The sequence below is a fragment of the Dendrobates tinctorius genome, unplaced genomic scaffold (genome assembly GCF_039654945.1).
Source record: "Dendrobates tinctorius isolate UK_male_01 unplaced genomic scaffold, ASM3965494v1 ptg000155l, whole genome shotgun sequence".
In the NCBI taxonomy this organism is placed as follows: domain Eukaryota; kingdom Metazoa; phylum Chordata; class Amphibia; order Anura; family Dendrobatidae; genus Dendrobates; species Dendrobates tinctorius.
This window is the reverse complement of record NW_027361822.1, coordinates 18946386-18973847: the sequence shown is the minus strand read 5'-3', so window position 1 is coordinate 18973847 and position 27462 is coordinate 18946386. Positions and strand designations below refer to the sequence as shown.

Genomic DNA, 27462 nt, shown 5'->3' with positions numbered 1-27462 from the left:
GCTGAGGCCACTCCAACAACACAGCCACAACAACCATCTGATGCTGGGGAAACAACCACTGAGGGTGCTAATGTAAGCAGCCAAACTACAACACAACCACCCTCACAGGCAGCACATGCCCCAGCACCCCAGGTATCACAAGCATCACCACCAATTCAACCGCGGTACGTAGCACATAGTGTGAGAGGAAGACGCACCAGGCGACATGAGGAGATCGGATGTAGCCGGAAGTAATTGATGCAAGAGTCCTGCATATCATGAACTCACTGAAGCCAGAAACAGATGTTGAACGCTTTTGCCGCTCACTGTCTCCCTGTCTGTCATAAGTAGCAATACAACGTCAAGAACATGTGAGGGCTGCTATGCTGACCCTCCTTGCTGCCAGTCAGGGAGATAATAAGCCCAACCAGGTGCTTGCACCCATAGAACAGTGGAGAACTGACCAACATAAGATCCAGTTGTCAACTATCGCATCAACACACCAGGAGCAACCTCTTATGGGCCGGAACAAGCAACAACCAGCCAACAATACACACAAATGGCAGCACCCTCTTACGTCCAGGAACCACCCCCTGCATCCAGCCAACAGATCCAACATAGGCCACTGGATGAAGTTGCTCGTACATTTCAATCGCAACGGCAGTACACTCTGCCACATAGGCAACGGACACCTGCCCTAAATAAATATGTGCATCCGATCCCTGTCCCATCAACACAACACACAATTGGCCAAACATATCTTGGTAAAATATCACGGCCACAAAGGCAAATGCAACCTGTTGGTCAGGTTGTTCAATACTCGGTCAGTACAAACTATCAACAACAACCACTCCACCCACAACAATTCTTTTATGGTCCCTCCTTGGAAACACAAACCTAATATACAACTACCTCTTAATACCGACAAATGTATGTGGAAACATCCCTCGAAAATCCACCACTCCACCCACAAATCACACACTCTCAAATGCCCCCACAATCCTCCATCCCTGAAGGTGTAGTCTCAGAAAACACCACACAAGATTCATTGTCTAGTCAGGGTTACTTTGTAAATATGTAAATTAAAAAATATCTGTACCAGTGTCAAGAAAGCAATCACTGGAGAAGTACATCATGATGTCCCAAATGTGTTCAATTGAATTCAGGTCTAGAGAACTGATGGGATAGTCCATAGCATCAATGCCTTCATCATGCAGGCACTGCTAACACACTTCAACCACATGAGGCCTAGCATTGTCATGCATCAGTAGGAACCCAGTTCCCACTGCACCTGGTCTCACATCGGGTCTGAAGATCTCATCTCGGTACTTAATGGCAGTCAAGCTACCTCTAGCTAGCACATGGAGGGCTTTAGGCCCTCCAAAGAAATGCCTCCCCAAACCATTACTGTCCCACTGCTAAATTGGTCATGCTGGAGGATGTTGCAGGCAGCAGAACATTCTCCATGGCGTCTCACGACTGTGTCACATGTGCTCAGTGTGAACCTTCTCATTAAGGGCGAGCACAGGATGCCAATGTCGAATCTACCAATCTTGGTGTTCTCTGGCAAATGCCAATTACCCTGCACGGTGTTGGGCTGTAAACTAAAGACCCACTTGTGGATATCAGGCCCTCATATTACCCTCATGGAGTCTGTTTCTGACATTTAGACCAGACACATTGATGTTAATGGCCTGCTGGAGGTCAATTTGCACTGGTCCTCCTTGCACAAAGGAGGAGATAGCGGTTCTGCTTCTGGGTTGCTGCCCTCTTACAGCCCCCTCTACGTCTCCTGGTATACTGGCCTGTCTCCTGGTATCTGCTCCAAGCTCTTGACACTGTGCTGACAGACACAGCTACCCTTCTTGCCACAGCTCACATGTGCCATCCTGGATGAGCTGCTCCACCTGCGCAACTTATTGTACATGCCACCTTGTGCTACTCTAGAGGTGAGCGTAATGACAAAATGCAATAATGACCAAAACAACAGCCAAAAATGATGAGAACAGAGAAATGGTCTGTAGTCACCCCCTGCAGGACCACTCCTTTACAGGGGTTATCTTCCTAATTGCCTGTCATTTCTACCTGTTATCTGTTACACTTGCACAACAGCAGGAGAAATTGATTCACAATCAGTGTTGCTTCATAACTGGACAGGTTGATTTCACAGAAGTGTGATTGAACTGGAGTTACACTGTTTTAAGTGTTCCCTTTTTTGAGCAGTGTATTTCCATGCTGGGTGTTCCTTGGTTACGTTCTTATATAACCCACAGCTGCTTTTCCGGTAGATTCTGGCTCCCCCTTACCTCACGCTATAAATGTTCTCTGTCAGACAGTTTTCCGATTGCTGAGCCCCTTGTAGACTTTCTCATATTATACTGGTTTTCTGTCTATATTATGCCTGAGGAAGGGTCTGTGAGCTGAAACATTGCCACCACAAGAAAGACTATTCATGACTGAGGGTCTGAAAAACCTCACAATAAAGAGGCAAAACCTGGTGATTATGGAGCTGGTACATCTCTCTGTAAATGCTGTGAAGTCTCCTGAGCAAGTGGTCGCTCTACGGGAACGTGCCCCCTGGAGGCCCCTATGTGCGCTGCCTGGACTCCGCTCCTCCAGCACCAGGACAGCCAGCACAGTCCTGTATATACTGAGGCCCCTGATCATGTGACCCTGACTCCTCCCCTCCTGTGACCTCATCCCAGGTCCTGTGCGCACAGAGCAGCCATATATGTGGAGTGCGGCTCTGCAGGTGGAGGTAGGTGCTGGAGATTCCCCATTACTGGGCTGCACAGGGGGCAGTAACCCCTCCATTCCCGGAGATAGCGCCCCCTGCAGGTGGAGGTAGGTGCTGGAGATTCCTCATTACTGGGCTGCACAGGGGCAGTAACCCCTCCATTCCCGGAGATAGCGCCCCCTGCAGGTGGAGGTAGGTGCTGGAGATTCCCCATTACTGGGCTGCACAGGGGCAGTAACCCCTCCATTCCCGGAGATAGCGCCCCCTGCAGGTGGAGGTAGGTGCTGGAGATTCCCCATTACTGGGCTGCACAGGGGGCAGTAACCCCTCCATTCCCGGAGATAGCGCCCCCTGCAGGTGGAGGTAGGTGCTGGAGATTCCCCATTACTGGGCTGCACAGGGGGCAGTATCCCCTCCATTCCCGGAGATAGCGCCCCTGCAGGTGGAGGTAGGTGCTGGAGATTCCCCATTACTGGGCTGCACAGGGGGCAGTAACCCCTCCATTCCCGGAGATAGCGCCCCCTGCAGGTGGAGGTAGGTGCTGGAGATTCCCCATTACTCGGCTGCACAGGGGGCAGTAACCCCTCCATTCCTGGAGATAGCGCCCCTTGCAGGTGGAGGTAGGTGCTGGAGATTCCCCATTACTGGGCTGCACAGGGGGCAGTATCCCCTACATTCCCGGAGATAGCGCCCCCTGCAGGTGGAGGTAGGTGCTGGAGATTCCCCATTACTGGGCTGCACAGGGGCAGTAACCCCTCCATTCCCGGAGATAGCGCCCCCTGCAGGTGGAGGTAGGTGCTGGAGATTCCCCATTACTGGGCTGCACAGGGGCAGTAACCCCTCCATTCCCGGAGATAGCGCCCCCTGCAGGTGGAGGTAGGTGCTGGAGATTCCCCATTACTGGGGGGGGGGCAGTAACCCCTCCATTCCCGGAGATAGTGCCCCCTGCAGGTGGAGGTAGGTGCTGGAGATTCCCCATTACTGGGCACAGGGGGCAGTAACCCCTCCATTCCCGGAGATAGCGCCCCCTGCAGGTGGAGGTAGGTGCTGGAGATTCCCCATTACTGGGCTGCACAGGGGCAGTAACCCCTCCATTCCCGGAGATAGCGCCCCCTGCAGGTGGAGGTAGGTGCTGGAGATTCCCCATTACTGGGCTGCACAGGGGGCAGAAACCCCTCCATTCCCGGAGATAGCGCCCCCTGCAGGTGGAGGTAGGTGCTGGAGATTCCCCATTACTGGGCTGCACAGGGGGCAGTAACCCCTCCATTCCCGGAGATAGCGCCCCCTGCAGGTGGAGGTAGGTGCTGGAGATTCCCCATTACTGGGCTACACAGGGGGCAGTAACCCCTCCATTCCCGGAGATAGCACCCCCTGCAGGTGGAGGTAGGTGCTGGAGATTCCCCATTACTGGGCTGCACAGGGGGCAGTAACCCCTCCATTCCCGGAGATAGCGCCCCCTGCAGGTGGAGGTAGGTGCTGGAGATTCCCCATTACTGAGCTGCACAGGGGGCAGTAACCCCTCCATTCCCGGAGATAGCGCCCCCTGCAGGTGGAGGTAGGTGCTGGAGATTCCCCATTACTGGGCTGCACAGGGCGCAGTAACACCTCCATTCCCGGAGATAGCGCCCCCTGCAGGTGGAGGTAGGTGCTGGAGATTCCCCATTACTGGGCTGCACAGGGGGCAGTAACCCCTCCATTCCCGGAGATAGCGCCCCCTGCAGGTGGAGGTAGGTGCTGGAGATTCCCCATTACTGGGCTGCACAGGGGGCAGTAACCCCTCCATTCCCGGAGATAGCGCCCCCTGCAGGTGGAGGTAGGTGCTGGAGATTCCCCATTACTGGGCTACACAGGGGGCAGTAACCCCTCCATTCCCGGAGATAGCGCCCCCTGCAGGTGGAGGTAGGTGCTGGAGATTCCCCATTACTGGGCTACACAGGGGGCAGTAACCCCTCCATTCCCGGAGATAGCGGCCCCTGCAGGTGGAGGTAGGTGCTGGAGATTCCCCATTACTGGGCTACACAGGGGGCAGTAACCCCTCCATTCCCGGAGATAGCGCCCCCTGCAGGTGGAGGTAGGTGCTGGAGATTCCCCATTACTGGGCTGCACAGGGGGCAGTAACCCCTCCATTCCCGGAGATAGCGCCCTCTGCAGGTGGAGGTAGGTGCTGGAGATTCCCCATTACTGGGCTGCACAGGGGGCAGTAACCCCTCCATTCCCGGAGATAGCGCCCCCTGCAGGTGGAGGTAGGTGCTGGAGATTCCCCATTACTGGGCTGCACAGGGGGCAGTAACCCCTCCATTCCCGGAGATAGCGCCCCCTGCAGGTGGAGGTAGGTGCTGGAGATTCCCCATTACTGGGCTACACAGGGGGCAGTAACCCCTCCATTCCCGGAGATAGCGCCCCCTGCAGGTGGAGGTAGGTGCTGGAGATTCCCCATTACTGAGCTGCACAGGGGGCAGTAACCCCTCCATTCCCGGAGATAGCGCCCCCTGCAGGTGGAGGTAGGTGCTGGAGATTCCCCATTACTGGGCTGCACAGGGCGCAGTAACACCTCCATTCCCGGAGATAGCGCCCCCTGCAGGTGGAGGTAGGTGCTGGAGATTCCCCATTACTGGGCTGCACAGGGGGCAGTAACCCCTCCATTCCCGGAGATAGCGCCCCCTGCAGGTGGAGGTAGGTGCTGGAGATTCTCCATTACTGGGCTGCACAGGGGGCAGTAACCCCTCCATTCCCGGAGATAGCGCCCCCTGCAGGTGGAGGTAGGTGCTGGAGATTCCCCATTACTGGGCTACACAGGGGGCAGTAACCCCTCCATTCCCGGAGATAGCGCCCCCTGCAGGTGGAGGTAGGTGCTGGAGATTCCCCATTACTGGGCTGCACAGAGGGCAGTAACCCCTCCATTCCCGGAGATAGCGCCCCCTGCAGGTGGAGGTAGGTGCTGGAGATTCCCCATTACTGGGCTACACAGGGGGCAGTAACCCCTCCATTCCCGGAGATAGCGGCCCCTGCAGGTGGAGGTAGGTGCTGGAGATTCCCCATTACTGGGCTACACAGGGGGCAGTAACCCCTCCATTCCCGGAGATAGCGGCCCCTGCAGGTGGAGGTAGGTGCTGGAGATTCCCCATTACTGGGCTACACAGGGGGCAGTAACCCCTCCATTCCCGGAGATAGCGCCCCCTGCAGGTGGAGGTAGGTGCTGGAGATTCCCTATTACTGGGCTGCACAGGGGGCAGTAACCCCTCCATTCCCGGAGATAGCGCCCTCTGCAGGTGGAGGTAGGTGCTGGAGATTCCCCATTACTGGGCTGCACAGGGGGCAGTAACCCCTCCATTCCTGGAGATAGCGCCCCCTGCAGGTGGAGGTAGGTGCTGGAGATTCCCCATTACTGGGCTGCACAGGGGGCAGTAACCCCTCCATTCCCGGAGATAGCGCCCCCTGCAGGTGGAGGTAGGTGCTGGAGATTCCCCATTACTGGGCGCAGGCGCTAGGACATTTGTATTTGTCACTCTGGGCTTCATATAAGGGAACCTGTCACGATGAGGGTAGAAAACGTCAGCGATTCTCTCACCGTCTCCCTGCATTGTCGCCAGTTAGAGCCGCGCTCGTTTCTCCTCCATAATGATGTGGATCCCTGTATAGAAAGCTTTATGAGAAACTCAAAAGGTTTCACAAATTTGCCCGTTTTGATCATATCAAGGCGTCGATCGATCGGAGACGAGGGCACCCAACCAGTGTCTGTTAGTGTACGGGCTAGTCTGATCTCAGCTGTCCAGTCACAAGTTTTTAATATAACTACAAATATATGAAAAGGGGCGTGGCTTTACATGACCTAAGGGAGAAGATATTCTCATTGGGGAAAGAAAGTGTTTTTATTGTGAATAAGGCTACTTTCACACTAGAGGTTTTTTTGCGCTGCGCCTCATGCGCATTCCAAATGCATACAAAGAACGCATTAAGCGTTTTGCATGCGTTTGCTGTTTTTTTGCGCATGCGATTGAACTAGTTTGTCGCCAGGTTAACTCTAAAAACGCATGCGATTTTAAACGCTTGCATGCGCATGTCCTAGCGCACGCGTGCGATCCCATAGACTGTAATGTTGTTTTTTTGCACATTCACTACACTAACGTGCGCGTTAGTTTTTTGGCAGCAGTTGGGCGCACAGAAAAATGCAACCTGTAGCGTCTGGCGAGCCTGGGCGCACACCTGGAAAAAACAGCGCACGAAAACGCACATGAACGCATACATGCGCTATACCATGCGCCCGCCATGTAAAAGATAGGGGAGCAATGCGCATGCGCACGAGGCACAGCGCAAGAAAACGCTAGTGTGAAACCAGCCTAACAAACTCATAAATTATGGATTCTGCTGTTCTTGAATCTGGCTGTATCCAATTATCTAACTATACTTTTTGAACAAAGGAAAGCTTTAACACACAGACACCTCTATATATAAGATGCAACACCCTGTGTTATTGCTTTTCTGACTAACACTTATAAAGCTAATACTAAAATACAAAATCATCACAGATACTGTATATACGGTAGATTTAATTGTCTAAATAATAATCCAAGCAAAGTCTAAATATTTGCCATAACAATTCCTCCTTTTTATTATTCACAGACCAGTTATCCATCAGCTACTTCCCCATGCTATAAGAGCCTGGAGGGGACGGAGCCCTGTCACTGATGGACATCTTGTCTGTAAATCTCATTATATATGTTTACTGGAGGAGCACTGTGAGATTTTGCAGATGTGATAACTAATGATCTATGTTGTCTGATCTTGCTCATCTCTTTACATAGCGTCGTCATACAAATATACCAGCTATAGCGACTATATAAACTAGTAAATAAATATACTCTTATCCATATCCCCATTTCCACGATATGAGTCTACCAGAGGCGTAGCTACGGTTTTGGTTCAGAATGGCCCCTAACCAGGTAACCTTGCTTACAACTGGGTGATGCACCCTAATAGTGGATGTAGGAGATACCTCAGCAGATGACCGCGCTGTTGCTGAAAATAATCTCTATACAATGACCAACATGGATATTACCGCCATATGGTCAGTGGTAGATACCAGTCCTACAGAAGATATAAGAGATTACTGCACGGTTATAGATACTGACTTACCGCTGACGTTCTTTCTGATGGAATAGTTCACTTTTCCCATCTTTTCCATGTGGCTCAGACCAACATGACAACTTCTTCCAGCAGAGATTAAAAGAAAGACACATTTCACGTCTCATATTTTCAGCACCATCACCATCTATTCCCAACCTGCACAAACTCCTCATCCTGCTGATACCCCAATACTGAGCCGCTGCCGTATGTCCATATTACTGCACCTACTGTGGGTTCTCTGTGCCCTCTAAATTATAAAGCGACCCTCTACATAGTAATGCCGTGTGCAAGTGCCCTAGAAAACAGTGCCCTCATTTTGCCTCCTAGAAAGTAATAATGTCCTGTGTGTTTCTTTGATAGTCACAATAACCTGAGTTATAATAATAATACATTTTATTTCTATAGCGCCGACATATTCCGCAGCACTTTATATTTCAGAGGGGATTTGTACAGACAATAGACATTACAGCATAACAATAATTACATACAGTAGATTATAACAAATACCAAGAAGAATGAGGGCCCTGCTCGCAAGCTTACAGTCTATGAGGAAAGAGGGAGACACGAAAGGTGGGTAGTAACAGTTGCCCTGATTGTATGGACCAGCCATAATGTTAAGTGTGTAACAGTACAGACACAGAGGGCTAATGGATGCATAAAGCATGTGGGAACATGATGCGGGGAACCTGGTTATGGTAAAACTTTTGGCTGTGCCACACAGGGATAGATTAGGTTAATGTGTTGAGGCGATAGGCCAGTCTGAATAAATGAGTTTTCAGGGCACGCTTAAAATTGTGGGGATTGGGGACTAATCGTATTGACCTGGGAAGTGCATTCCAAAGAATTGGCGCGGCACGTGTAAAGTCTTGGAGACGGGAGTGGGAGGTTCTGATTATCGAGGATGCTAACCTCAGGTCATCAGCAGAATGGAGGGTGCGAGTAGGATGGCATACTGAAACAAGGGAGGAGATGTAGGGTGGTGCTGAGCCATGGAGAGCTTTGTGGGTGAGGGTAATAAGTTTATACTGAATTCTGGAGTGGATGGGTAGCCAGTGTAATGACTTGCACAAGGTAGAGGCATCGGTGTAACGATTGGTGAGGAATATGATCCTGGCTGCAGCATTCAAGACAGATTGGGGAAGGGAGAGTTTGGTAAGAGGGAGACCGATTAGAAGAGAGTTACAATAGTCGAGATGAGAATGAATAAGAGAAACATTAAGAGTTTTTGCAGAGTCAAAAGTAAGAAAAGGTCGAATTCTAGAAATGTTTTTGAGGTGCAGATGACAAGAGCGAGCCAGTGATCGAATGTGGGGGGCAAAGGAAAGCTCGGAATCAAGTATGACCCCAAGACAGCGGGCCTGTTGCTGGGGAGTAATAGTGGAACCACATACAGAAATGGCAATGTCGGGTATAGGTACATTAGTAGAGGGAGGAAACACCAGGAGTTCAGTCTTTGACAGGTTCAGTTTCAGATATAGTGAGGACATGATATTAGACACAGCGTTTAGACAATCGCCGGTGTTTTCTAGAAAGGCTGGCGTGATGTCAGGAGAAGAAGCATATAATTGGGTGTCATCAGCATAGAGATGGTACTGGAAACCAAATCTACTGATTGTTTGACCAATAGGGGCAGTGTACAAGGAGAAGAGGAGGGGCCTAAAACCGATCCTTGAGGGACCCCAACAGTAAGGGGAAGGTGAAAGGAGGAGGAACCGGCAAAAGATACAATAAAGGAGTGGTCGGAGAGATAGGAGGAGAACCATGAGAGAACGGTGTCCTTGAGGCCAATGAAACGGAGCATAGTGAGGAGGAGCTGATGATCCACAGTGTCGAATGCTGCAGAGAGATCCAAGAGAATTAGCATGGAGTAATGACCATTTGATTTAGCTGTTAGCAGATCATTAGAGACTTTAGTGAGGGCAGTTTCAGTGGAGTGTAAAGAGCGGAAACCGGATTGGAGAGGGTCGAGAACAGGGTTTTCTGAGAGATAGCGGATAAGACGGGAGTGGACCAGGCGTTCCAGGAGTTTAGAGATGAAGGGAAGATTAGAGACAGGTCTATAGTTAGCGGCACAGTTTTGGTCGAGGGATGGTTTTTTAAGTAGTGGATGTATGATGGCATGCTTAAATAAGGAGGGAAAAATACCAGAAGAGAGAGAGAGAGGTTAAATATTTTAGTTATGTGAGGGGTGACAGCAGGGGAAAGGGACTGGAGGAGATGTGACGGAAATGGGTCACTGGTGCAAGTGGTTGGGCGAGAAGATGCAAGGAGCCTGCTTACTTCTTCTTCTGTGACTGGTTCAAAATCAGAGAGTGAGCTAGATGCAGTGGGGGAGGGAGGACAGTGCATGGTATGAGGTGATTGGGAGATAATTTCCTGTCGAATCTGGTCAATTTTTTTCTTTGAAGTAATTGGCCAGATCGTCAGCTCGGAGCTCTGTGGTTGGGGCATGTACTCTTGGATTGAGTAGAGAATGAAAAGTGTCAAAGAGACGTTTCGGGTTATTGGTCAGTGAGGTGATGAGGGTGTTGAAATAGGCTTGTTTGGAGAGGTGAAGGGCAGTGTTGTATGTTCTAAGCATAAACTTAAAATGGATGAAATCTTCGTGTAGATTGGATTTTCTCCACAGACGTTCGGCGCACCTGGAGCACCGCTGCAGGAATTGTGTTTGCACCGTGTGCCAGGGTTGTCGCCGTCTGCGTTGTGGTGTTCTATTTATAGGGGGTGCAGATTCATCCAGGGCACTTTGAAGTGTTTCATTGTAATGCTTCAATGCAGAATCAGGAGAGGGAGGAGATAGGGGCCAATGAAGACTGCAAGTTCTTCATAAGTTTCTGGGTTTTAATGGCCTGTATGTTTCTATAAGTCTGGACAGTGGGGGTGACCTGAGCAGCCTGGCAGTTCTTGATAGAGAATGAAAGAAGGTTGTGATCAGAGAGCGGGAGAGGGGAGTTTGCAAAATCATCCACTGCACAAAGCTGAGAGAAGACCAAGTCGAGGGAGTTTCCGTCTTCATGCGTTGGAGAATTAGTAAGGTGCGAAAGGCCAAATGAGGAGGTTAGAGATAAAAGGTGAGTAGCAGATGGTGAGAGGGGAAGAGCAATGGGGATGTTGAAATCTCCCATGATGAGGGTAGGGATGTCACAGGAGAGAAAATGTGGAAGCCAAGTGGCAAAATGATCAAGGAACTGATGGGAGGGGCCGGGAGGACGATATACCACCGCCACTCGCATGGAGAAGGGGGTGTAGAGTCTGACGGCATGGACCTCAAAAGAAGGTAAGACTAGTGAGGGTAGTTGAGGGATAACCTGAAATGTACATTTTGGTGATAGGAGCAGACCTGAGTTCCCCTATAACAATAAGTGCCCACTTTACATTTAATAATGTCCTGAGTCTCCCCCTGTACAGCTCCACTATACACAGTATGATGCCACTCTCACTGTATAGTACCACCCACACAGTATACTGACCCCTTAGTATCCCCCAAACTGTTTGATAGCTCCAACACTGTATGATGGCCCCCTCACTGTAATATCCACACTGTATGATGGCCCCCTCACTGTAATATTCACACTGTATGATGGCCCCCTAAATAACCTCCATATAGTATAATGCACCATATAGTCCTCAATATAGTATTATGCACTCCCCATAGGCCTCCATATAGTATGATGAATTCCCCATAGGCATACCCTATATAGTTTCATACTTTACCCATAGGCAGATTCTATATAGTACAAAACACTCCCCATACGCAGACTCTATATAGAATAATGCACCCCCGATAGCAGTGATGACGAACCTTTCTGAGACCAAGTGCCTAAACTGCAACCTAAAACCCAATTATTTATGACAAAGTGCCATCAGGGCAAGCCCTTCACAGGAGGAGAATCAGCAGCTGCCAAATCTCTCCCCTGTACAGCACTTGCTGTCCCTGAACCCTAATGATCTAATATGTAAAAAATTCATTGACTTTAAACTTACCTTTGCAGTCTTCTCTTCTGTTCAGCAGGGGGGCTTCAAGCTCATGGGTGCTTCTCACACACTGAAACTGAGCCACTCACACTGCCCTTTCCAGACACAGCAGTTGGATTGAACTTTAGGGAAAATATGCAGAATATTAGATAGATAGATTTTAGCATGGAATGCAAGCAGATTTCCTGCTGAAATGCACTGCTACATTTCATAGTATGAATATCTCTAATCTCTAGCCACAGTCACACAAATGTGATAACATTTACTGTATCTGACTGCTGCTGACTTCTTAATCCTGGCATGGAAATGGCTGGCTTTGGAAGCTGGCTGGCTTGTGGATAGCACCTGGCAAGAATGGCAGGCCAGGAGGCTTCGCCGTGAACTGAAAAAGTATACATATTTGCTGCGGCTCCACATTTGACAAAAAATATATTAAAAAATCGCTGGCGGTCCAGGTGCTGAGATTGCAAACAACTGCTAAACTAGTAACAGAAACAAAAAGCACAGAATGACAAATGTGCAAAAATACCTTGCAATAAGACGTATAACAGTAGTCAGCAAGTGCTGATAAAAGGTAATAACAAACACAGGGTATTTAGTCTATACGTTTTTTTGCAAAAAAATGTATACCAAGCTGCCTCACCAACGTCAAGGTAACCCGTATTGAAGCAGTCCCTATCTAATGTATTTAAAACCTGAACATATGAACTGTGTCTAAATGAGCAGGATTAAGACAGGCGCTTTCTGGTATGGGCACGTGATGCAAGACAGCTCCTTATGTGCATGTCACACAAGAGAGGGGTGGGGTCTCTCAAATCATCACGTGCCCATACCAGAAAGCTCCTGTCTTAATCCTGCTCATTTAGACACAGTTCATATGTTCAGGTATTAAATACATTAGATAGGGACTGCTTCAATACGGGTTACCTTGACGTTGGTGAGGCAGCTTGGTATACATTTTTTTGCAAAAAAACGTATAGACTAAATACCCTGTGTTTGTTATTACCTTTTATCAGCACTTGCTGACTACTGTTATATGTCTTATTGCAAGGTATTTTTGCACATTTGTCATTCTGTGCTTTTTGTTTGTGTTTCAGTCAGGGTGGAGTGAACATGGTCCAACAGACTTGTTCACATTGTGCATGTCACATGTGTGTTTTTAATCCAGTTTTTTTCATGCTTATGCATGATTTGAGAGACCACACCCCTCTCTTGTGTGACATGCACATAAGGAGCTGTCTTGCATCACGTGCCCATACCAGAAAGCGCCTGTCTTAATCCTGCTCATTTAGACACAGTTCATATGTTCAGGTATTAAATACATTAGATAGGGACTGCTTCAATACGGGTTACCTTGACGTTGGTGAGGCAGCTTGGTATACATTTTTTTGCAAAAAAACGTATAGACTAAATACCATGTGTTTGTTATTACCTTTTATCAGCACTTGCTGACTACTGTTATATGTCTTATTGTAAGGTATTTTTGCACATTTGTCATTCTGTGCTTTTTGTTTGTGTTTCAGTCAGGGTGGAGTGAACATGGTCCAACAGACTTGTTCACATTGTGCATGTCACATGTGTGTTTTTAAACTAGTAACAGGTACACACCTTATCTTTTAATTACTATGCTCACCACCTGCCCAATTAGAATGGTCCCATAGCCAATAGTTATGTTCCCATCCTGATCCCCCTACTTGTAGTAATATGCCCCATCATTATTATTATTATTATTGTTATAGTGCCATTTATTCCATGGCGCTTTACATGTAAGGAGGGGTATACATAGTAAAAACAAGTACAATAATGTTAAACAATACAAGTCATAACTGGTACAGGAGGAGAGAGGACCCTGCCCGCGAAGGCTCACAATCTACAAGGGATGGGTGAGAATACAGTAGGCGAGGGTAGAGCTGGTCATGCAGCGGTTTGGTCGATCGGTGGTTACTGCAGGTTATAGGCTTGTCGGAAGAGGTGGGTCTTCAGGCTCTTTTTGAAGGTTTCGAGGGTAGGTGAGAGTCTGATATGTTGTGGTAGAGAGTTCCAGAGTAGGGGTGATCCGCGAGAGAAATCTTGTATGCGATTGTGGGAAGAGGAGATAAGAGGGGAGTAGAGAAGGAGATCTTGTGAGGATTGGAGGTTGTGTGCAGGAAAGTACCGGGTGTGAGAGTGTTGGAGGGGAGGCCACAGGGCAGGAGGTTGCAGTAGTCAAGGCGAGAGATGATGAGGGCATGGACTAGGGTTTTTGCAGATTTTTGGTTGAATGAACGGATTCGTGAAATATTTTTGAGTTGAAGTCGGCAGGAAGTGGAAAGGGCTTGGATATGTGGTTTGAAGGAGAGATCAGCGTCAAGGATTACCCCGAGGCAGCGAGCTTGTGGGACTGGGGAGAGTGGGCAGCCATTTACTGTAATGGATAGGTTCGTTGGGGGGGGTCACGTGAGATGGGGGAAAGATGATGAATTCTGTTTTGTCCATGTTAAGTTTCAGAAATCTAGCGGAGAAGAAGGATGATGAAATAGTGGGCAGACATTGAGGGACTCTGGTTAGTAGGGAGGTGATATCTGGTCCAGAGATGTAGATCTGTGTGTCATCAGCATAGAGATGATGCTGAAAGCCATGAGATTCTATGAGCTGTCCCAGGCCAAAGGTGTAAATGGAGAAGAGCAGGGGTCCTAGGACTGAACCTTGTGGGACTCCGACAGATAGGGGGCGAGGTGAGGAGGTGGTGTGTGAGTGGGAGACGCTGAATGTCTGGTCTGTCAGGTATGATGAGATCCAGGATAGGGCCAAGTCTGTGATGCCAAGGGATGAGAGGGTCTGTAATAATAGGGAATGGTCCACTGTGTCAAAGGCAGCCGACAGGTCCAGGAGGAGGACAGAGTAGTGTCGCTTGCTCTTGGCGGTTAAGAGGTCATTGGTGACCTTAGTAAGGGCAGTTTCAGTGGAGTGGTGTGACCGGAAGCCAGATTGTAAGCGGTCGAAGAGGGAGCAAGAAGAAAGATGGGAGGACAGTTCAAGGTAGATGTGTTGTTCCAGTAGCTTGGAGGCATAGGGGAGAAGTGATATAGGGCGATAGCTAGATACAGAGGATGGGTCAAGAGAAGTCTTTTTGAGGATAGATGTGATGGAGGCATGTTTAAAGCTTGAGGGGAAAACACCAGTTGTTAGTGATAAGTTGAAGAGGTGGGTTAGGGTTGGGATGAAGACTGTGGTGAGGTTTGGGATGAAGTGGGATGGGATCGGGTCAAGTGCACAGGTGGTGAGATGTGATCTTGAGAGTAGAGTGGAGAGTCGATCTTCTGTAATGGTGGAGAAGTTGATTTTGGAGGTGGAGGGCTTGGAAGTCGGGAGGATGGGCTCTGGGGGTTGTTGACCAAAACTGTCTCTGATGTTATCAATCTTCTGCTTGAAAAATGAGGCAAAGTCTTCAGCTGAGATGAGTGGGGAGGGAGAAGGTGCTGGGCGACGGAGGAGAGAATTGAAGGTGTTGAATAACTGTTTAGGGTTGTGAGACAGGGAGGATATGAGAGATGAGAAGTAGGTTTGTTTAGCTGTGGCGAGTGTGGTCTTGAAAGTAGTGAGGGACGGTTTGAATGCGATGAAGTCCTCGTTGGAGTGGGATCTTTTCCATCTGCGCTCAGTCTGTCTGTTGATTTTGTGAGCTTTTGTATGTGTAAGTGGGGCAGCAGATTCCAAAGCTACAGCTATTGTGGTGTTGTTATGAAGGAGTCACCGTAGGAGGCAAAAACAGAAATACTAGCTAAGTCCAGAAAACCAGAGAAGTTGGCAGCTATCGGATTGCAGACCCCTGAACCTATCAACAACAACTAGCAGTAGCCGTGGGGGGTTCCTACGGTGCCCTAGACCCCTTGATCACAGCCGGAGAACTAAGTAGCCTAAAGACAGAAAGGGAAATCTAAACTGCCCCAGAGCAGACCCCAAAGCAATAGGCAGCCCCCAACATATAATGACGGTGAAGCAAGATGAAAAAACACTCACACAGAAAGATAGGCTGAGCAAATGATGGGGCCCAAGCTAACTAAATAGGACAGGATAGAAAAGCTGCTGTCTGCAATCCGCCCAAAACCCTATCAAAACAAGAGCCAACAGACTGATAGGGAAAAAAGCCCTGAAGACGCTAGGCTTCAAAAAGACTATATCAGTACTCAGATATTTTCTGAAGACAGAGCAAAAAGGAATTCAGCTCACCCCAGCAGGGAATGGCAGAAATCCAGAAAAACAAGGCAAAACAAAACCAAAACACAAATGCAAAAAAGCAGAGCAGAAAACTTAGCTTTTGAGGAGCAGGAATCAGACTGGTCTCCTAGAATCCCTCAGAGAAATCACCCGCAAGGCAGAAGGGCGTCGGCTGCCTTACATCCAGTCAGCAATTCCAGTCACCCAGTCATCATCATCCTGCACAAGTGCTTGGTAATCAGCCTCACTACCTTCCTTCACCAGAAGAGGGAGTTCATCAGACCTCAATGGTGAAGGGGAAAATGAACTCACAACAGTACCTCCCCCTTGAGGAGGGGTCACCGAACTCTCATCCACGCCACCAGGGCGATCAGGGTGAGCCCGATGAAAGGCACGCACCAATCTTTTGGCATGAATATCAGAGGCAGAGACCCAGGAATTATCCTCCTGACCATAAGCCTTCCAATTAACCAAATACTGGAGTCTCCATCTAGCCAGACGGGAATCCAGTATCTTCTCTACCTCATATTCCATGTTACCTTCAACAATACAGGGTCCGGAGGTGCCACCCCAGGAACAGCTTGTTCAACAAACCTCTTCAACAAGGACTTATGAAACACATTATGGATTTTAAATGTGACAGGAAGAGCCAAACGAAAAAGAGACCGGATTAATAATCTCCAAAATCTTGTAAGGTCCAATAAATCTAGGCTTAAACTTAGGAGAAGCCATCTTCATAGCAATATTTTTTGATGATAACCAAACCATATCACCAACCTTAAACTGGGGACCAATGGTCCTATGTCGGTTGGAAAACCGCTGGGCCTTTTCCTGGGAGAGAAATAACTTATCCACCACTTGGTCCCAGATCTGGTGCATTCTCTCCACCACAGTGTCAACACCTGGGCAGGCAGAAGGCTCCACCTGCCCTGAAGAAAATCGAGGATGAAACCCAAAGTTACAAAAAAAAGGTGACATCAAAGTGGCAGAACTAGCTCTATTATTTAAAGCAAATTCGGCCAAGGGCAAAAATGAAACCCAATCATCCTGATCAGCTGAAATAAAACCTCTCAAATACGACTCCAAGGTCTGGTTTGTTCTCTCTGTCTGCCCATTGGTCTGAGGGTGAAAAGCAGAGGAGAAGGACAACTGAATTCCCAGCTTGGAACAGAAAGTCCTCCAAAATCTAGACACAAACTGAACTCTTCTGTCAGATACAATGTTCTCAGGAATCCCGTGCAAGCGAACCACCTGTTGCAAAAACAGGGGCACCAACTCAGAGGAAGATGGCAACTTAGGGAGTGGTAGAAGATGAACCATCTTAGAGAACCTATCACAAATCACCCAAATAAGTCATTCTCTGAGAGACAGGCATATCAGAGATGAAATCCATTGAAATATGGGTCCATGGCCTCCTGGGGACCGGCAAAGGCATCAACAACCCACTAGAGCGAGAACAAGGTTTAGACCGGGAGCAAGTCCCACAGGACTGCACAAAATTCCTGACCTCACGAGACAAGGCGAGCCACCAAAAAGACCGATTCACCAGATCTCTAGTACCAAAAATACCTGGATGACCAGCCAATGCAGAGCAATGAACTTCAGACATCACTCTCTTCTTCCACTGGTTAGGAACATACAACTTTCCACTGGGACAATGCTCAGGTTTGTCCTCCTGGAACTCTTCCAGAGCACGTCTCAAATCGGGCGAGATGGCAGAAAGAACTACCGTTTCGCCTAAGATGGTAGCAGGCTTGATCACCACAGGAGAATCAGCAAAGAAGCTCCTAGAGAGAGCGTCAGCCTTGACATTCTTAGTGCCAGGAAGAAAAGAGACCACAAAATTGAAACGTGTAATAAACAAGGCCCACCTAGCCTGTCTAGGGTTCAAGCGTTTGGCCGACTCCAGGTAAATCAAATTCTTGTGGTCAGTGAGGACCACGACTTGATGTTTAGCTCCCTCCAACCAATGTCTCCACTCCTCAAATGCCCATTTCATGGCCAACAGTTCACGATTCCCCACATCATAGTTACGTTCAGATGGAGAGAACTTTCGGGAAAAGAAAGCACAGGGATTCATTTTAGATGTTACAGGATCCTTTGGGACAAAACAGCTCCTGCACCAATCTCAGAAGCGTCCACCTCTACCTGGAACGGGAGTGAGACATCAGGTTGCCGCAAAACCGGGGCAGAAGTTAATCTTCGCTTCAGCTCCTGAAAGGAAGAAACAGCCTCCGGAGACCAATTCAATACATCAGCACCCTTCTTAGTCAGATCAGTCAATGGCTTGGCAATACTAGAAAATTTTGCTATAAATTTCCAATAAAAATTAGCAAAACCCAAAAACTTCTGGAGGGCCTTCAAAGAAGTGGGCTGAACCCAATCATAAATGGCCTGTACCTTGGCCGGGTCTATTTCAGTAGTTGACGGAGACAAAATAAATCCCAAAAATGAAATCCTCTGTACCCCAAAAAGGCATTTTGATCCTTTGACATACAGGGAATTCTCCCTCAAGAGCCGGAACACAGTCCGAACATGTTCCACATGAGAATCCCAATCCTTGGAGAAGATCAAAATATCATCCAGATAGATAATCAAAAATTTATCCACAAAGTCTCGGAAAATGTCGTTCATGAAGCACTGGAAGACAGAAGGGGCATTAGTGAGCCCAAAAGGCATCACCAGGTACTCAAAATGTCCCTCCGGAGTATTAAACGCCGTCTTCCATTCATCCCCATGCTTAATGCGAATAAGATTATACGCCCCCCTGAGGTCAAGCTTGGTAAACCAGCAAGCACCTTTAACTCTGGAGAATAGATCCGAGATCAGGGGTAACGGATACTGATATTTAATAGTAATTTTGTTGAGGGCACGATAATCAATACAAGTGTCATGATCCAGTGTTGGATCTGGCGGTATTAAATTCATTAAGTGAACTTTTTTTCCTTTGGTTCCAAAGTGTGTCGTGATTGCCCCCGGTGGCCGTTAGAATCATCACGTGGTGTCGTTCATTCTAAGTTGCCCGGTGGTGGGGAATGGTATCGCACCTTAGGTTTAGGTTAATGTTCACTTAATTATAGATCAGGTGTGACACCCTATAAAGGTGTGCTCAGGGTGTTCACTCACTGCCTGTGATATTGTGAGATTGCTTTCACTTTGAGTTGGAGAGCCTGGAGGAAGGATGGAGCTGGTAAGGAGTCCTGCGCAGCTTAGCCAGGGGGGATGTGTTTCAGCTATGGTGTCTGGACGAAGGACTGGCATGGCGTGGTGGAGTCGCAGTGATGGTGTCAGCGGGAAGTGTCTGCATGGGCTGGTGGAGTGGCTACTATGGAGAGTGGCACTCACCATGTGGGACTTGGTTGCTGAGCTGGACTCAAGCATGCTTGACTTCGTGGCAGAAGCTGAACACTTCCTTGGGACTCTGGTACTAAGCAGCTGCAACTGGTGTTGGACTCTGCTCCAAGACTGCACTAAGGTTATTAGTGCAGTGGTGGGATTAGTCTCCGCACCGACCCATTCCCTAGTGAGGGTTTAGGGTCAGGGTGAGCAAGGGCGTTAAGGTACGCGTGCGGCGACAGGTGCGGAGCCTGTTTAGGGAATGTAGGGAGTGCAGGGACACTGGCTCAGGGGAGCTTAGGAGGTCTCCATGTCCCCATTCCCTATCGCAGGGCCCACCATTGTTAAAGTTTCCCAGGTTCCCCCTTTATTATTTAAATTCGCCTTACTGGAGGCGGGGTTTCCAGATTTTATGTATAACGTGTAATTCCCAAATTCGCCAGGTGGAGGCGGCGTATCCACCTGCACGTTTTATAATTTAAACGCGCCCCACTGGAGGCGGTGTATCCAGGGTCACGTGTGTCACATGAGTTCGCCTTGCGGAAACATCTGCGTCCAGACACACGTGACCATGACACAAGGCCTTAATGAACCATCCTTTTTGGCCACGAAAAAAAACCCGGCACCTAAGGGTGAAGAGGATGGTCTAATATGACCCTTCTCCAATGCCTCCTTAATATAGGATCGCATAGCCTCGTGCTCGGGTACAGATAAATTGAAGAGCCGACCCTTGGGAAATTTACACCCCGGGCTCAGTTCAATTGCACAGTCATAACTCCTATGAGGAGGCAAAGACGCAGACTTATTCTCATTAAATACATCATAAAAGTCTGCCAAATAGTCAGGAACATCATGCGACTGAGGAGAGGTGGAAAACACCGGAGCCTCACTAAGGGCACACCGACAACCCCAACTCACCACAGACACAGATTTCCAATCCAAAACTGGATTATGAATTTGCAACCAGGGAAACCCCAGAACAATGGTATCGTGCAACACCAAAAATCTGCAATTTTCTTGATGGTCTGGGGCGACCCGCATTACCACCTGGGTCCAAAACTGAGGCTTATTTTTCGCCAAAGGAGTAGCATCAATCCCCCTCAAAGGGATAGGTGTCCGCAGAGGCGTCATTGGAAATCCACAACGTTTAGCAAAATCCAAGTCCATTAGGTTCAGGGCTGCTCCCGAATCCACAAAAGCCTTGGCGGAAAATGTGGATAGGGAGCAGGTCAGAGTAATTGCCAGAAGAAACTTAGGTTGAACACCACCCACAGAAAACGTGTGTGCAAAACGTTTCTCTCGTTTAGGACAGACAGAAATAATATGCGAGGCATCTCCACAAAAAAACACAGCTTATTACGCCTTCTGAACTCCTGACGTTGCTCCCTGGACAAAACTCTCTCACATTGCATAGGTTCAGACACTTGTTCCACAGGTGGCAACACCTCTCATGCAGTCCTGCGTTCACGTAAACGCCGATCAACCTGAATGGCTAATGACATAGAATCGTCAAGACCAGAGGGAACAGGAAATCCCACCATAGTATCTTTTACGGCTTCTGAAAAAACCCTTCCGAAAGAGAACTGCCAAGGTATTATCATTCCAGGTAGTAAGGACCGCCCACTTTCGGAATTTTTGACAGTACAATTCTGCAGAATCTCGACCCTGGCTCAATGCCAACAGGGTCTTTTCAGCCTGATCAATAGCATTAGGTTCGTCATACAACAACCCCAAGGCTTGAAAAAATGCGTTCACATTAGTCAGGATCATCTGGTTTCAAAGAAAACGCCCAATCCTGGGGATCGCCACGCAGCAAAGAGATGATAATTTTAACCTGCTGCGCGGAGCTCCCTGACGAGTTAGGCTTCAAGGCAAAAAATAATTTACAATTATTTTTGAAATTCAAAAATTTAGACCGATCCCCAAAAAACACATCAGGAGTAGAGATCTTTGGTTCAGCAACATGTGAATGAGCAAGGTAGGTGGAAATTCCCCGCGCTTCCGCAGCGAGCTGCTCCACACGATCAGACAATTGCTTTATCTCCATTGAGAGAAAAAAAAAAAATTCCCCCTACGGCCTCAGAGATATAGAGGAAAAAATATACACACTTTTTTTTTTTCTTCAATTCTTTCCTGCTATTGAGTACCCTAGGATCTGCGGTATGGCGGGTGATTCTGTTATGAATGAGTCCCTGTAGGAGGCAAAAACAGAAATACTAGCTAAGTCCAGAAAACCAGAGAAGTTGGCAGCTATCGGATTGCAGACCCCTGAACCTATCAACAACAACTAGCAGTAGCCGTGGGGGGTTCCTACGGTGCCCTAGACCCCTCGATCACAGCCGAAGAACTAAGTAGCCTAAAGACAGAAAGGGAAATCTAAACTGCCCCAGAGCAGACCCCAAAGCAATAGGCAGCCCCCAACATATAATGACGGTGAAGCAAGATGAAAAAACACACAGATAGAAAGGCTGAGCAAATGATGGGGCCCAAGCTAACTAAATAGGACAGGATAGAAAAGCTGCTGTCTGCAATCCGCCCAAAACCCTATCAAAACAAGAGCCAACAGACTGATAGGGAAAAAGCCCTGAAGACGCTAGGCTTCAAAAAGACTATATCAGTACTCAGGTATTTTCTGAAGACAGAGCAAAAAGGAATTCAGCTCACCCCAGCATGGAATGGCAGAAATCCAGAAAAACAAGGCAAAACAAAACCAAAACACAAATGCAAAAAGCAGAGCAGAAAACTTAGCTTTTGAGAAGCAGGAATCAGACTGGTCTCCTAGAATCCCTCAGAGAAATCACCCGCAAGGCAGAAAAGCGTCGGTTGCCTTATATCCAGTCAGCAATTCCAGTCATCATCATCCTGCACAAGTGTTTGGTAATCAGCCTCACTACCTTCCTTCACCAGAAGAGAGAGTTCATCAGACCTCAATGGTGAAGGGGAAAATGAACTCACAACAGGTGTTATATAGAGCAGCAGCGTCATCCGCATTGTGTAAGGAACTTATATCTGTGAGAGGGAGGAGGGATTCAGAGAATGAGTGTAGGTCAAGGTGTTTAAGATTTCTGCGAGGGTGTGAAAGTTTGTGGGGTGGGGATTGTAGACATGGAGTGGAGAGGGAAGAGAATGTGAGAACGTTGTGGTCAGAGAGAGGAAGAGGTGAGTTAGAGAGGTTAGATAGGGAGCAGAGGCGGGTGAAGATGAGGTCCAGTGTGTGGCCATCTTTGTGGGTGGCTGTAGAAGACCATTGAGTGAGGCCGAAGGAGGAAGTGAGAGATAGAAGTTTAGTGGAAGCTGAGATGGAAGTGTCAACTTCTATTAGTAATGTGCCTCATTATGATTCCTTTCATGTAGGAATGTCCCATTATGATCCCCTTCATGTAGGAATGTGCCACATCATGATCCCCTTCATGTAGAAATTGCCCATTCCACCACCTCCATCATTTCCTCCTCCCCACCATTCCATTATTGCCCTTTCGACCACCACCATCATTGCCCTTTCCACCACCCCATCATTGCCTTCTCCCCCACCACCCTTTCATGGCTCTCTCCCCCACCAACCCATCATTGCCTTCTCCCCCACCAACCCATCATTGCCTTCTCCATCACTCCTCCCCCATCACTCCCATTATTGCCCTCTCCCTCATCATTGCCTTCTCCACCACTCCCAACATTGCTCTCTTCCCCATCATTGCCTTCTCCATCACTCTCATCATTGCCCTCTCCCCCATCACCCCCATCATTGCCTTCTCCCCCACCAACCCATCATTGCCTTCTCCCCCACCAACCCATCATTGCCTTCTCCATCACTCCTCTCCCCATCACTCCCATCATTGCCCTCTCCCTCATCATTGCCTTCTCCACCACTCCCAACATTGCTCTCTTCCCCATCACCCCCATCATTGCCTTCTCCATCACTCTATCACGATCCAGGTTGGATCTGACAGAGTAAATGCACAAAGTAACCTTTTTTTCCCTTGGCTGTGTGCCAGAGGTGGTTTTTCCCCCGTTGGCCATTAGGGTCATTGCACTGTGGTGATTTCAGTTGTAGTTTTCCCCCCCGATGGCCATTAGGGTCATTGCACTTTGGTTACCTTAGTTTGTGCATGTAATTATGTAACAGGTGTGGTAGCTCTATAAGAGAGTATCAGGTGTGTTAATCACTGTTGGTGATAAGGTCTTCATTTGCAAGCAAGCCTGGGTGAAGGAAGGAGCTAAAGGAGAGTCACGGGCAGCTCAGTGAGATTCCTGGAGTAGCAGCTATGGTGTCTGCAAGGAGGGCTGGCATGGCGTTGGTGGAGTAGCAGCTATGGTGTCAGCAAGGAGTTCGTGCATGGATTGGTGGAGTGGCAGCTATGGTGTAGAGCTGCACTCAAAATGCTGGACTTTGTTGCTGAGAGCTGGACTCAAGCATGCTGTACTTTTTGGCAGAAAAGCTGGACTCATTTGCGGGGCTCTGTTTCTGGACCGTTGCACGCAGGTGTGGACTCTGTTTGCTCCAAGGCTGCACTATAATGCTGAGAAGAGTCCAGGACAACTCAGTCAGAGTCCTGGAGTGGCAGCTATGGTGTCAGCGAGGAGTTCGTGGAAAGCGTGGTGGAGTGGCAGCTATGGTGTCAGTTTAGAATTCTTGCAAAGCTTGGTGGAGTGGCAGCTATTGTGTAGAGCTGCACTCAGCTACTGGACTCTTTGGCTGAAGCTGCACTCAGGTGCTGAACCCCATTGCTGGACAGCTGCACTCAGGTGCTGGACTCCGTTGCTGGACAGTGCACCCAGATGTTGGACACGGTGGAGGAAAAGATGCACGCAGGTGAGGGCTCTGTTGCTGGGAGCTTAAGCAACAGAGCAAAGCTAAGTGGTGTTCCCCTGTATTGTCACTTTTCCTTATGTGTGTTTAGTGCAGTGGTGGGATTCTTTTCCGCACCGACCAATTCCCTAGTGAGGGTTTAGGTGCAGGGCGAGCGAGGGGCCTAAGGTATCCTGATCGGCGCCCGGTGCGGAACCGGCCTAGGGAACGTTAGGAGTGTAGAGACACTGACTCAGGGGAGTGCAGGAGGTCTCCACTTCCCCGTTCCCTATCACAGGGCCACCATTGTTATTGATACCCAGGTTTTCCCTATTCCCTTTGTCTTATTGTATTAGTTACCGGCCTGCGGGCCGCGTCACATAGGACAATTACATGTGCCGCTTCCTGTTGTATCAGTTACTAGCCTGCTGGCCGTGTCACTCAGGACGGGGCAAGTGACATTATCACCAACCTTACATTTTTTTTTTTTTTTTTTTTTCTGGTGATCCTCGGGCCATGTTCAGACCTGTGAGCTTTGCTGCTGGGCCTCACTGAGGTGAGTGAGGAGCTGCAAGGTGTGTTGAAGCAGTTCAGCAGCAATTATTAGGGTCTGGGGCCTCCCGTTTGGCTCAGCTGGGAAATCAGATGGCGGCTGGCAATGAAGCCCCCTAGAGTCGTTGCTGGGGAGCGGGACTTGCTCATGCATGCGGAGGTACCCAGGCACGTGGGAGGAGTTGGTGCACCACGGAGCTGCCTGGTATTCCCCGAAGTGAAGGGGTACATCCCTGTGGTGAGCAGACTGGTGTGATAGTCCGCGTGGTTTACGCCAAATCTTCCATACCCCCGAAGAAGCTGCCCCTCCTGGTCGTGTGGAGGAAGGCGACCAGGGAGTGTATTTTCTCCCTGGTCGCCTACCCTCGCCAATAGCCAACCCTGGGAGGCGTAGACTTCGTGGTGTAAAGGGTTGGAGGGTGGTGTTCCCTTGGTGAATAGCGGGGGTGTGAGTATGGTGACACAGGGGGACGCCTCTGTGGTCGATCCTAGAATGAGTTCACCGAAATATGACGAATGTGTGGCAATAAACGTTCAGGTCCGGACCTGTGTGTGAACGAGCATGTATGGATGACCACCAAAAAACATCTTGGAAGCGTGTTGCGGAGTCTTACCAGCTCATACCGAACATACACATACATAACTCGTTCCCCAGGTCGACGCTTTGGAAATGAGTGGTGCCTCTAGAACATTTTGCCAATACCAGCGGTGCGTTTATCATAAACCTGAGGTGCAGGCAGTTGCAGGGGTGAACTCTGCATCTAGGCGTCTCTGCTGTAGGTGGTGCCCTGATGAGGAGTGGTCTTGAGGGTCCAGAGGCCCCTCATTAAGGGGAGGGTACTGTCACGATCCAGGTTGGATCTGATAGAGTAACTGCACAAAGTAACCTTTTTTTTCCCCTTGGATGTGTGCCAAAGGTGGCTTTGAACCCGGTGGCCATTAGGGTCATTGCACTGTGGTGATTTCAGTTGTAGTTTTCCCCCCCGGTGGCCATTAGGGTCATTGCACTTTGGTTACCTTAGTGTTATGAATGAGTCACCGAGGAGGAAAAAATAAAAAGCAAGCGAAGCCCAGAAGACCGGAGAGGTTGGTAACTAGGCAGGAACCAAACTGGAAACCAGAAGCCACAGTTAGGAGAAATCACCAGCAAGAAACTAGGGAGTCGGCTGCCTTAAATCCAATCAGAAACTCCTGATGTCCAATCGCAGTCCTCTTCCTCAGGTGGCCGGTCTATGCCATTTAGATCAGCTTCATTAGCTCCATTCAACAACAGAGGGAGTCCAGATAGAGAACTCACTACTCCTCTGTCAGCACAGCCAGCTCCATAATTCTCACCAGAAGCCAGAGGCAGACCAGAAATTGAGCTCACAACAGTACCCCCCCTTGAGGAGGGGTCACCGAACCCTCATCCACACCACCGGGCCGATCAGGATGGGCCCGATGAAAAGCACGAACCAATCTATCGGCATGAATATGAGAGGCAGAGACCCAAGAATTGTCCTGCTGGCCATAAACCTTCCACTTGACCAAATACTGGAGTCTCCGTCTAGCCAGACGAGAATCCAGTATTTTCTCTAACTCATATTCCAGATTACCTTCGACCAATACAGGGTCAGGAGGTGCCGCCATAGGAACTACTGGCTCAACATACAGTCATATATTAAAGTTTGGGCACCCCTATTAATGTTAACCTTTTTTCTTTATAACAATTTTGGTTTTTGCAACAGCTATTTCAGTTTCATATTTCTAATAACTGATGGACTCAGTTATATTTCTGGATTCAAATGAGGTTTATTGTACAGAAAATGTGCAGTCTGCATTTAAACAAAATTTGACTGGTGCAAAAGTATGGGCACCTCAACATAAAAGTGACATTAATATTTCATAGATCCTCCTTTTGCAAAAATAACAGCCTCTAGTCGCTTCCTGTAGCTATTAATGAGTTCCTGGATCCTGGAAGAAGGTATTTGTGACCATTCCTGTTTACAAAACAATTCCAGTTCAGTTAAGTTTGATGGTCGCCGAGCATGGACAGCCCGCTTCAAATCATCCCACAGATGTTCAATGATATTCAGGTCTGGGGACTGGGATGGCCATTATAGAACATTGTAATTGTTCCTCTGCATGAATGCCTGAGTAGATTTGGAGCAGTGTTTTGGATCATTGTCTTGCTGAAATATCCATCCCCTGCGTAACTTCAACTTCGTCACTGATTCTTGCACATTATTGTCAAGAATCTGCTGATGCTGAGTTGAATCCATGCGACCCTCAACTATAACAAGATTCCCGGTGCCGGCATTGGCCACACTGCCCCAAAGCATGATGGAGCCTCCACCAAATTTTACTGTGGGTAGCAAGTGTTTTTCTTGGAATGCTGTGTTTTTTAGCCTCCATGCATAGCGCCTTTTTGTATGACCAAACAACTCAATCTTTGTTTCATCAGTCCACAGGACCGTCTTCCAAAATGTATCTGGCTTGTCCAAATGTGCTTTTGCATACCTCAGGCGACTCTGTTTGTGGCATGCTTGCAGAAACGGCTTCTTTCGCATCACTCTCCCATACAGCTTCTCCTTGTGCAAAGTGCGCTGTATTGTTGACCGATGCACAGTGACACCATCTGCAGCAAGATGATGCTGCGGGTCTTTGGAGGTGGTCTGTGGATTGTCCTTGACTGTTCTCACCATTCTTCTTCTCTGCCTTTCTGATATTTTTCTTGGCCTGCCACTTCTGGGCTTAACAAGAACTGTACCTGTGTTCTTCCATTTCCTGACTATGT

At 48.6% G+C, this 27462-nt stretch overlaps 1 protein-coding gene across 1 annotated transcript in view; it reads left to right on the top strand.

The window, feature by feature from the left end:
* The first annotated feature begins 2647 nt into the window (after positions 1–2647).
* The window catches only part of LOC141051029 (uncharacterized), a 70897-nt gene continuing 46082 nt past the window's right edge, over positions 2648–27462 (top strand). Inside the window, exon 1 of the mRNA XM_073547824.1 lies at positions 2648–2737. The gene's annotated coding sequence lies outside the window, so the exon portion shown is untranslated. The remainder of the gene's footprint in view (positions 2738–27462) is intronic.